This window comes from Styela clava, chromosome 13 (assembly GCF_964204865.1).
Source record: "Styela clava chromosome 13, kaStyClav1.hap1.2, whole genome shotgun sequence".
NCBI classification, from domain to species: domain Eukaryota; kingdom Metazoa; phylum Chordata; class Ascidiacea; order Stolidobranchia; family Styelidae; genus Styela; species Styela clava.
In genome coordinates this window covers 1122717-1132162 of record NC_135262.1, presented here as the reverse complement: position 1 = coordinate 1132162, position 9446 = coordinate 1122717, and positions in this window count along the sequence as shown.

The window sequence follows — 9446 nt, the reverse complement described above, 5'->3', positions numbered from 1 at the left end:
GCATTAACTGTTTTAAGTTTATCTATCTGGAATGTGTTCTGTTTCGAATGTGAATAAAGTCTACAAATGCAATATAGTTGTGCGTGTATATACACCACCTTACATTGGCGACGAGGATAAAGCAACGGTAACAGATAACGTTAACCTAAGTGGTAAAGGAAGCTAAGTGCAACCTCGAATACGGGAAATACCTACGGAACTTGGTGTGAATTAGTGGTCAACGGAAGTCAAGAGTCAACTAAGTGTTGTACAGTTTCAAAAGCCAAGAAACATTCCAGAATTGTATATTGCATTCCTAAGTGGTCTGTGCTGTTTACAAGTTCTTAACCCACATATAGAAGATGGCAAATCTACCAGATTTCAGATCATTTGATTGTGAAGGCTTATCAAATGCTGGTCCCCGGTGGAAGAAATGGTTATCGCGTTTCGAAGTTTTAATGTTAGCCATGAACCTCAAAGATACCGAAGATGACAGAGAAAAGAAGAATAATCTTTTACTGCACTATATGGGTGATGAGTGCTATGATATATATGAAACATTAAAAGAAGAATCTGACAAATTCTCAGACGTAAAAGACAAACTGACATCATATTTCGTTCCCAAGTCAAACAGTGAATATGAAAAATATATATTCCGAAATTCAAAACAAGAGGAAGGTGAAAGTTTAGATCAGTTTTGTACGAGATTGAAGAAGATTTCATTAAACTTTGAATTTGGAGAAAATCGTGATTCTGAGATTAAAAGTCAAATTATACAAGGTTGCCTATCTTCAGAACTAAGAAAAAAAACTCTCACAAAGTCAATGAATCTCACAACATTGCTTGAGACTGGAAAAGCGATGGAGTTGGCTAAAGATCAACTGTGTGCAATGGAGAGTGAGTCAAGTATCCAAGGAATATGTGGAGTTAGTTCCTACAAAAGAAAGTGGAAAAAGAACATTTCATCCAACAATTCTAGTCATTCAAGAGATCAGACAAAGAAGCATCAAAGTAATAAAGGTAAAACCTTTCATACAAAACGAAAATCATGTTTCAGTTGCGGTGGAGTGTATCCACATGCAGAAATGTGTCCTGCATATGGTCGCAGATGTTATACCTGTTCCAAGTATGGTCATTTTGCTAGATTCTGTAAAGAAGCGAATAGTAAATTCAACAAGCCCAAGTTGAACAGTGTGCAAAATGAGCCTAAACATGATTGCAGAGATCATGAACTGAGTGAAATGAGCTCTGAGAATCATGAATATATTCTCTCAGTGAATGGATCAATGTGTAATTGTTCCAATAACAATAATCCTGCTAAAGTACAGTTGAAAATTAACAATGTGCTTTGTTCTATGCTTATAGATAGTGGTGCTAGTGTCAATGTACTCGATTACAAAACTTTTCAAAATTTAAAAAGTAGATCCAGTAAACCATGCAAATTGGAAACTGCAAATATTAAGCTTTATGCTTATGGAAGTAGAAAGCCCTTGTCTGTGAAGGGGAAATTTCATGCAGTTGTAACTTCTAAGTGTGGCAAATGCATCAACACTGTATTCTATGTTGTTAGATATGCAATTGGTTGTTTGCTCTCTTTCAAGACTGCTAGTGATCTTGGTATTTTGAAAATTATTAACTCTGTGTCAAATGATCGAGTGGATCTCACTGAAAATATTTTAAGGGATTATAATTCAATTTTTCAAGGGTTGGGGAAATTGAAAAACTTCCAATTGAAGTTGAATATTGATGATTCTGTAAACCCTGTTCATCAAAAGCACAGACGAGTTCCTTTTAAAATGCGTCAAAAAGTCGAAAGTGCTGTTGCTAAACTGTGTGATGAAAACATTTGTGAAAGTGTGGGAAATTGTCCTACTCCATGGGTCTCTCCTATTGTATGTGTTCCTAAACCTTGTGACCCAAAAAACATTCGACTATGTGTCGATATGCGAGCTGCGAATGAGGCAATAAAGAGGGTAAAACACCCTATGCCTACTGTTGATGAACTTATACATGATTTAAATGGATATAAAGTATTTTCCAAGCTGGATTTGAACCAGGGTTATCACCAAATTGAATTACACCCTGACAGTAGACATATTACTACTTTTAGTACCCATATTGGATTATACAGATATAAAAGATTGAATTATGGAGTCAATGCTGCTAGTGAAAAATTTCAATATTTGATTGAACAAGCATTGCACGGCTTAAGAGGTGTCAAAAACATCTCAGATGATATTTATATCAGTAGTGTAAATGAGGCTGAGCATGAGAAAGATTTAAGAGCCTGTTTGCAACGTATAAGAGACTGTGGTCTTACTTTGAATAAGAAAAAGTGTTCATTTTTTCAATCGTCTATAAAGTTTTTTGGAAATATTTTTGGTGATAAAGGTGTGTCACCTGATCCAAATAAGGTTGAAGCTATAAACAAGGCTGATAGACCTTCTGATAAGCAACAAGTTAAATCTTTTCTTGGTATGTCGAACTATGTGTCTCGTTTTATACCTAATTACTCAACTATTGTTAAACCTATACAAGAGCTTGCTAAACAAAATGTTGATTTTATATGGAGTGAAAATTGTGAAAAAGCTTTTTGTGAATTGAAAAATAGTCTCACAAGTGATACTGTTATGTCTTATTTTGATCCTAAGCTTTGTACTGAAATTATTGTAGATGCATCCCCAGTTGGACTTGGTTGTGTTTTAGTCCAGAAAGAATCTGACATTGATAATGAATATGTCCGTGTGATTGCGTATGCATCTAGATTGTTGAGTGACGTGGAAAGTCGTTATTCCCAGATAGAGAGAGAAGCTCTTGCTGTGTGCTGGGCTATAGAACATTTCCATCTCTATCTGTATGGTGTAAAATTTACTGTTGTTACTGATCACAAACCCTTAGTGAGTGTGTTTTCTAGTGTGACTGCTAAACCTTCTGCCAGGATTGAGCGTTGGTGTTTGCGTTTACAACAGTACACCTTTAATATTGTACATCGTCCAGGGAAAACTAACCCTGCTGACTACATGTCAAGGCATCCCATTGAAATGCAAAATGTACATTCTGATAAAGTCACAGAAGAATATGTGAATTATGTATGCGAGAATACATGTCCCAAAGCTATCAAACTGTGTGAAATAAAAAGTGCTTCTGAAAATGATAGTGTGATACAGAATGTGATAAAATGTTTGCAAAATAACTTATGGTATAAGTATAAAGATTGTGAAGAAATGTCTATTTTTGCCAAAATTGCCAGGGAACTTTGTGTGACTGAGCAAGGTATTTTATTACGAGGTAATCGAATTGTTATTCCAGTATGTTTGAGACGTAAAATTGTTGACATTGCTCATGAGGGACATATGGGTATGAGTAAAACAAAATCTTTGTTAAGAGAAAAGATATGGTTTCCTGGTATGGATGCTATGGTAGAAAATGTGGTGAAAAGCTGTGCTGCTTGTGCTTCTGTTGTGAAAGATGAGAGAATGCTCCCTTTAAGCATGAGTGAGTTGCCACAAAAAGCTTGGCAAGCTGTTAGTTGTGATTTTTCTGGTCCATATCCCAGTGGAGACTATTGTCTTGTTGTTATTGATGAATACTCTCGTTTTCCTGTTGTTGAAATTGTTAAAGCTACGTCTAATTTTTATGTCATTCCTGTTCTTGATAAAATATTTTCAATGCTAGGTTTTCCTGAAGTTGTGAAAACTGATAATGGTCCTCCTTGGCAAAGTTATCAATTCAGACGTTTCATGGAACTGTGTGGCATACGTCATAGAAAGATAACTCCCTTGTGGCCTAGAGCTAATGCCCAGTCCGAAAATTTTATGAAACCTTTGGGTAAGGCTATCAAGACTGCTACGGTTGAAGGCAAGTCTTGGAAGCAGGAAATGTATAAATTTTTGAGAAATTATAGAGCATGCCCCCATGTTACAACAGGTAGACCACCTGCTGAATTATTGTATGGTACTAATATTAAAGTCCTATTACCTGAAATTATTGTTTCTACTGTTGATAATGATTTACGTGATCGTGATTGTTTTCATAAGGCTAAACAGAAAATGTATGCTGACGCAAGAAATTGTTTAAAGCCGACTGAACAAATTCATGTTGGTGACTCCGTGATCATGAGACAAAATAGAAGCAATAAGCTTTCTTCAGCATATAGACCTGAGCCTATGGATGTTATAAATGTAAAAGGTTCTATGATTACTGCACAAAGTCCCAATATTGGCAGTAAAACTAGAAATGCTTCTCTGTTAAAAAAAAAAGTGAATGATTGTACCTTTCGCAAGCGTTTTACAAATATCACTGGTGCTGATGTTTTACATGATAATGATATTTCTGACGATACTGCTAATTTGAATGTTGATAATGAAACAGCAGATCCTATTGCTGAAAGTCCAGCACCTTCTGTTTCCCCTGTTCCAAGTGTTAGAGATCGTCCTAGAAGATGTCCAAAAGTGCCAAGTAGATTTAAAGATTTTCATATGGGACGAATTACAGTATTGACTGCTTAACTGTATTTTGAAACTAATGTGTACTGTGTTTTGCATTGTATTTCATGAAGTTGATATCGATATTTATCTGTGTGAAGACTTGAACTAAAAGTTGGTGTGCTGAATCCTAAAATTTTGTTATCAAGTCTTCATATGGTTTGTCGTTCATCGATGTCAATTTTTGTGTTTTTTTTTATTAAGGTTTGGAGGGATGTAATATAGTGACCTTTGACCCGTGTCCGTTCATGTCTGAAGGTGACTTCTAAGTTCTGTACTTATCACGTGTACTGTGGGACATTAGCTGTTATGAGTTGGTACTGTGTGCATTAACTGTTTTAAGTTTATCTATCTGGAATGTGTTCTGTTTCGAATGTGAATAAAGTCTACAAATGCAATATAGTTGTGCGTGTATATACACCACCTTACAGTAACCTAATATGGACCTGAAATTAAAAGGATAGTAAAATCATGCGACGCGATATGCAAACTGTTCGGCACGCATTACGTCTGTGGACAAAAAATAACTCCAATATGAAACAATCGTTTTTAGTTTAGGCATTTATTGCACATTTATTTCACTAGAAATTTCATGAAAACACGAGCTTCCTTGTCTTCATCAAGTTTCTAAAATCGTGACGTGGTTCTCAACGACTAACGACCAATTTTTAATAATAACTTCTATGTTGGCAATACAGTATCTTAGTTCTGGGAACACGGACTCGCCTGGAGTCGAACCCGCAGCAAAACATTCCCTCATTAAGATACTAGCTATGCCAAGGTGTAGGTGGTTACACGAATTTCCAGAATAATAAGCGGCAAAATATTCTATACTTTTATGTTCTTTTATTCTACACTTCGCTTTTAAGGCATTTCAGTTGCATATACCTATTTATAATTCTGGTCAAAGTGAGGAACCGAGCCTTAACTACCTACGGATTAAGTATTTGGGGGGAGAGTTAAAATGCAAATGGAATGACACACGCAGCCATATCTTATTTTTTAGTTTTCTCTTTACATGAAAGAATTAAATGCTTCTTACATAAAATTGATAAAAGAAGAATCGGAATAATAGAATACATATTACTCGGAGTAATTACTAAGCTAATACAAAAAACGATATATTTTAGATGAACAAAGTCTCAACAATAGAATCTAAATACTCTCAAGTTCTAATATTGGTTTGAATTTTTCCGCTGTTGTGACATTATAAAACTATACTTACAATTGAAAATCACACTAAAAAAGCAAAACTTATCGATAGATTGAAAATTACTGGAGCTAATACAACAATGCATTCTGGATATGTGTAGTTTTAACAATGGAATCCAAGTATTCTAAAGTTCTAATATTGACTAGAATTTTTTGCGTATCGCAGAATAGTCTATATATACAATGGAAAATCACACCGAGGAAAAATATTTATCTATTGAAAATCCGCTGTTTTGATCAAACACGTAGGATGAGGGAATCAGTAGAGTCGTCAAACATTGAATTGATTGTCAACCATAGCAGTGTAAAAGAGTTGAGGTTGAAAGCATTGGTGTGGTGTGGGATATTCAGTCATTGTTTATAAAGGAACATTCAAAGCGATGGAAGCCCATTCCTGAATGTCTTTCCCATCCATTGTTTCAAAAACTTTCCAAGAGTTTATAATGGGATCATATTCTTCTATTGTGTTATTGGAACTATAACTGCAACGAATAACGACGCAATTCAAGTATTAAACAGCAAATTTGAGAATTGATAAATATAATTACACATTGATTGAATTTTTCATATATTTTTTAAATTTTTTTTTAAATATCGATTGCGCAAATGATGTCAAAGTAGCGATATGACACACATTGGGTTGGAATTCTATTTTACATAGTGATATTTTAAAATGACTCACTCAATCCGAGATGATATAAATCATGCTAGTCTCGCAGAGTCGAGTTTTCCAGCCATAGCAGATTTGTACGATCGAATGGTTGCTTATCCCAAGTTTAAATTACTAATACACAGCATAAGTTGTTTTCACTTTTGGTCTAAGCAATATTTTGATTAAATAATAGATACTTGCAATGAATATATTGGTTTATGAATTAAGTTTCAACTCACCCTCCAGCAACAAATATCTTTCCTTCAACAACACAGGCTTTAAAACTGTATCTTGAATTGTTTAATCTGGCAACAGTGGTTCATGTTTCAGTCCCTGTATCAAAGCATTCCACAATGTTCAAGCTATTTTTGATGATTCCACCTTAAAAAAATAATAAAGATGAACTTATCTGAAAGTTTTATATCGATCAGTCAAATTGCAATATTTGGGCATGACACAAGTCAACTAGCGAGCATATGCCGATATGACTAGAAATATCGTGTACAAATGTTTTCTGAAAGCCAATCCAGAACGATGCTGGCATTATGAGAAACTCATATTACATAAAGATATTTCACAATGTATTTCGAGTATTTTGCTGTTATTTTGGAGTATTTTGTAATTTGTAAATTTATGTAGCACTTAGCTAAATCTACGTAATATTAGCCCGATGTTAACGGCATTAAGACATAGAACTCAGGGCTTAGTATTGGTAAGTGTAGCGTTTGCTTATGCTACATAGAAAGTGAAACTGTTAATTTGCAGAAGATCCGCACCTACTCACTCACCTAGGGTTGTCCAAAAGGAATCGAATATTCGAATGTATTCGAATATCAAAGTATTCGAATACTTTTTCGTCTGATTTTCGAATAATTCCGAATAGTAGCCACTTTTCGCCGTAAACTCGTTGTTTGGTTTTCGTGGGAATCTTTCAACGAATTTTGCGCTTTTCACTTATTGTAATGACAATCAAATGGGCACTTTGATGTTTATATTCTGTGCAAGCGTGCGTTGCATGTTGTTGCGACACCTTTGCTCGATTGCGTGGTGTAGATTACGGCCACGCCCCTACAGGGCTTCTAATTTACACTTTCATTTCCATTACGTCGAAAAATTGAAAATTATTTAATGTCCAAATTGTTATGATACCTAATAAATTGTCGCAAGTCGGAATAACAAGTTGATTTATTAGGAAAAATAATTCATACTTTTTCCCGCTTTTTGGCAAATGATGTTGATGGTGATAGTTAAAAGTTTCGACTTTTTACTAGGATGATTTTTTGTTGCGCATAATATTCGAATCCACGGCCGATACCAGCATATAAAATTATTATGCCCGATTGCTTTAATTTTGTTCATCGTAACGTTTGATTGCGTCGACAATCTGTGGACATAAAATGTGTAGTAATTTTTTCAATATTAGTTTTTGATTCCTATTGTCGAATTCACAAAATAATAACAGTGTTAATGCTTTTAAATACTACGGGAATTTGTGGACATAAATTTGTGGTAAATTGTCCGATTATTATCAATTTTTGATTCCTATTTTTTTACTTACAAAATAAAAAAAGTATTGATAATCTGAAATACTACGGGAATTTGTTGACATTATATGGGGTTATGATTAATTTCTGATTCATATTTCGTATTTACAGAATAACAAAAAAAATATCACTCTGAAATAACACTGTAATAACACAGCAATCTGTGCGATTATTATTATTTTTGATTCCCATTTTCGCATTTACAAAATAATAAAAGTATCATTACTCTAAATTATAACGGCGATCTGCGGACTTAAAATGTGTGGTAAAGTGCTTGAATATAATTGCCTTTTGATTCGTATTTTCGGACTCACAAAAAAATTGTCACGAGTCGGAAATATAATTTGTACCTCATCCCGCTTTTTGACAAATAATATGGATAATGGTTGGCATTTAAAAGTATGGACTTTATACTAGAATAATTTTGTGTTGCGCAAAATATTTAAATCCATGACTGGTACGACCTTGCCATATACATATAATAAATTTAATTCTGTTAAACTAACTCATGGTTGCGTTTACTTGAGAAATATATATCGCAGTAATCTGCAAACATGAAATGCCAGGTTGTAGAAAACAGGTATTCCATCGTTTATTGTATGCAAATTTCTTCATGTACTATTGATAAGCTTCCTTCATCTGATTTTATTTTTGAATGTATTCGAAATTTCATATTCGAAAATAATAATTTTGAATGTATTCAAAATAGTGAACCTTTTCGGTATTGGCCATCCCGTACACATGAACTGTTACTTATCGAGCAGCTGGTTTACATTGTGTACGCAAGCCAAAATATATTGAAGATTTCCTCACCCATGACATAAATCTTTCCATCAATTTCAACTGCTGCTGCACCTTTTCTTGCAGTCGGCATTGAAGGAAGTGTCGTTCATGTTGAATCTGACGGATTGAATTTCATAACGTTTGATAGGCTCTTACCGTTGTGACCTCCAATACAGTGAATAAACCCTGAATAGAATAAAAAAAAATGAATGTGTTTTATAAGTTGAAAATCATTATGTAACCACAAGTTATTTCACCAAATCTTATATAAAACTCATAATATCTTTAGAGTAAAAATAATCGTTGATATCAATGTGAGAAAAAGAACGTTGCATGCTTAGAACAACGATAATTCAGGACCATGTAGTGAGTACTTTATAACCATTTTGGATATGTGCATCTATTTTCTAGTTTTCACAAATGAAATTTTTCTAAGATACCATGAGACAACCAAATTGCTCCAAATTTACAAATGAAATCAGTATCAGTAATTTATTTTTTCCACCATTTGAAAATACGCAAGGTACATATACAGAATAAAATTAAAGAAGAAAAGCATTTCAGGGTGGAGGGAAACTCTGAAAAACCCAGTACTGGTTATCGAGCAGCGACACCCTAGATGGGGTCTAACACAGCATGACGAAATATCATGAAATAGAAAGCTCAAAATGAATATGAATGAAAAAGCAAAATAATCACACTAAATAAAATTGTATATTGGAAACGTTCAAGTATCCAGCGGATTTTCGGGAAATCCAGAAACTCTCGTTAATATAAAAATAGACTCCAAGC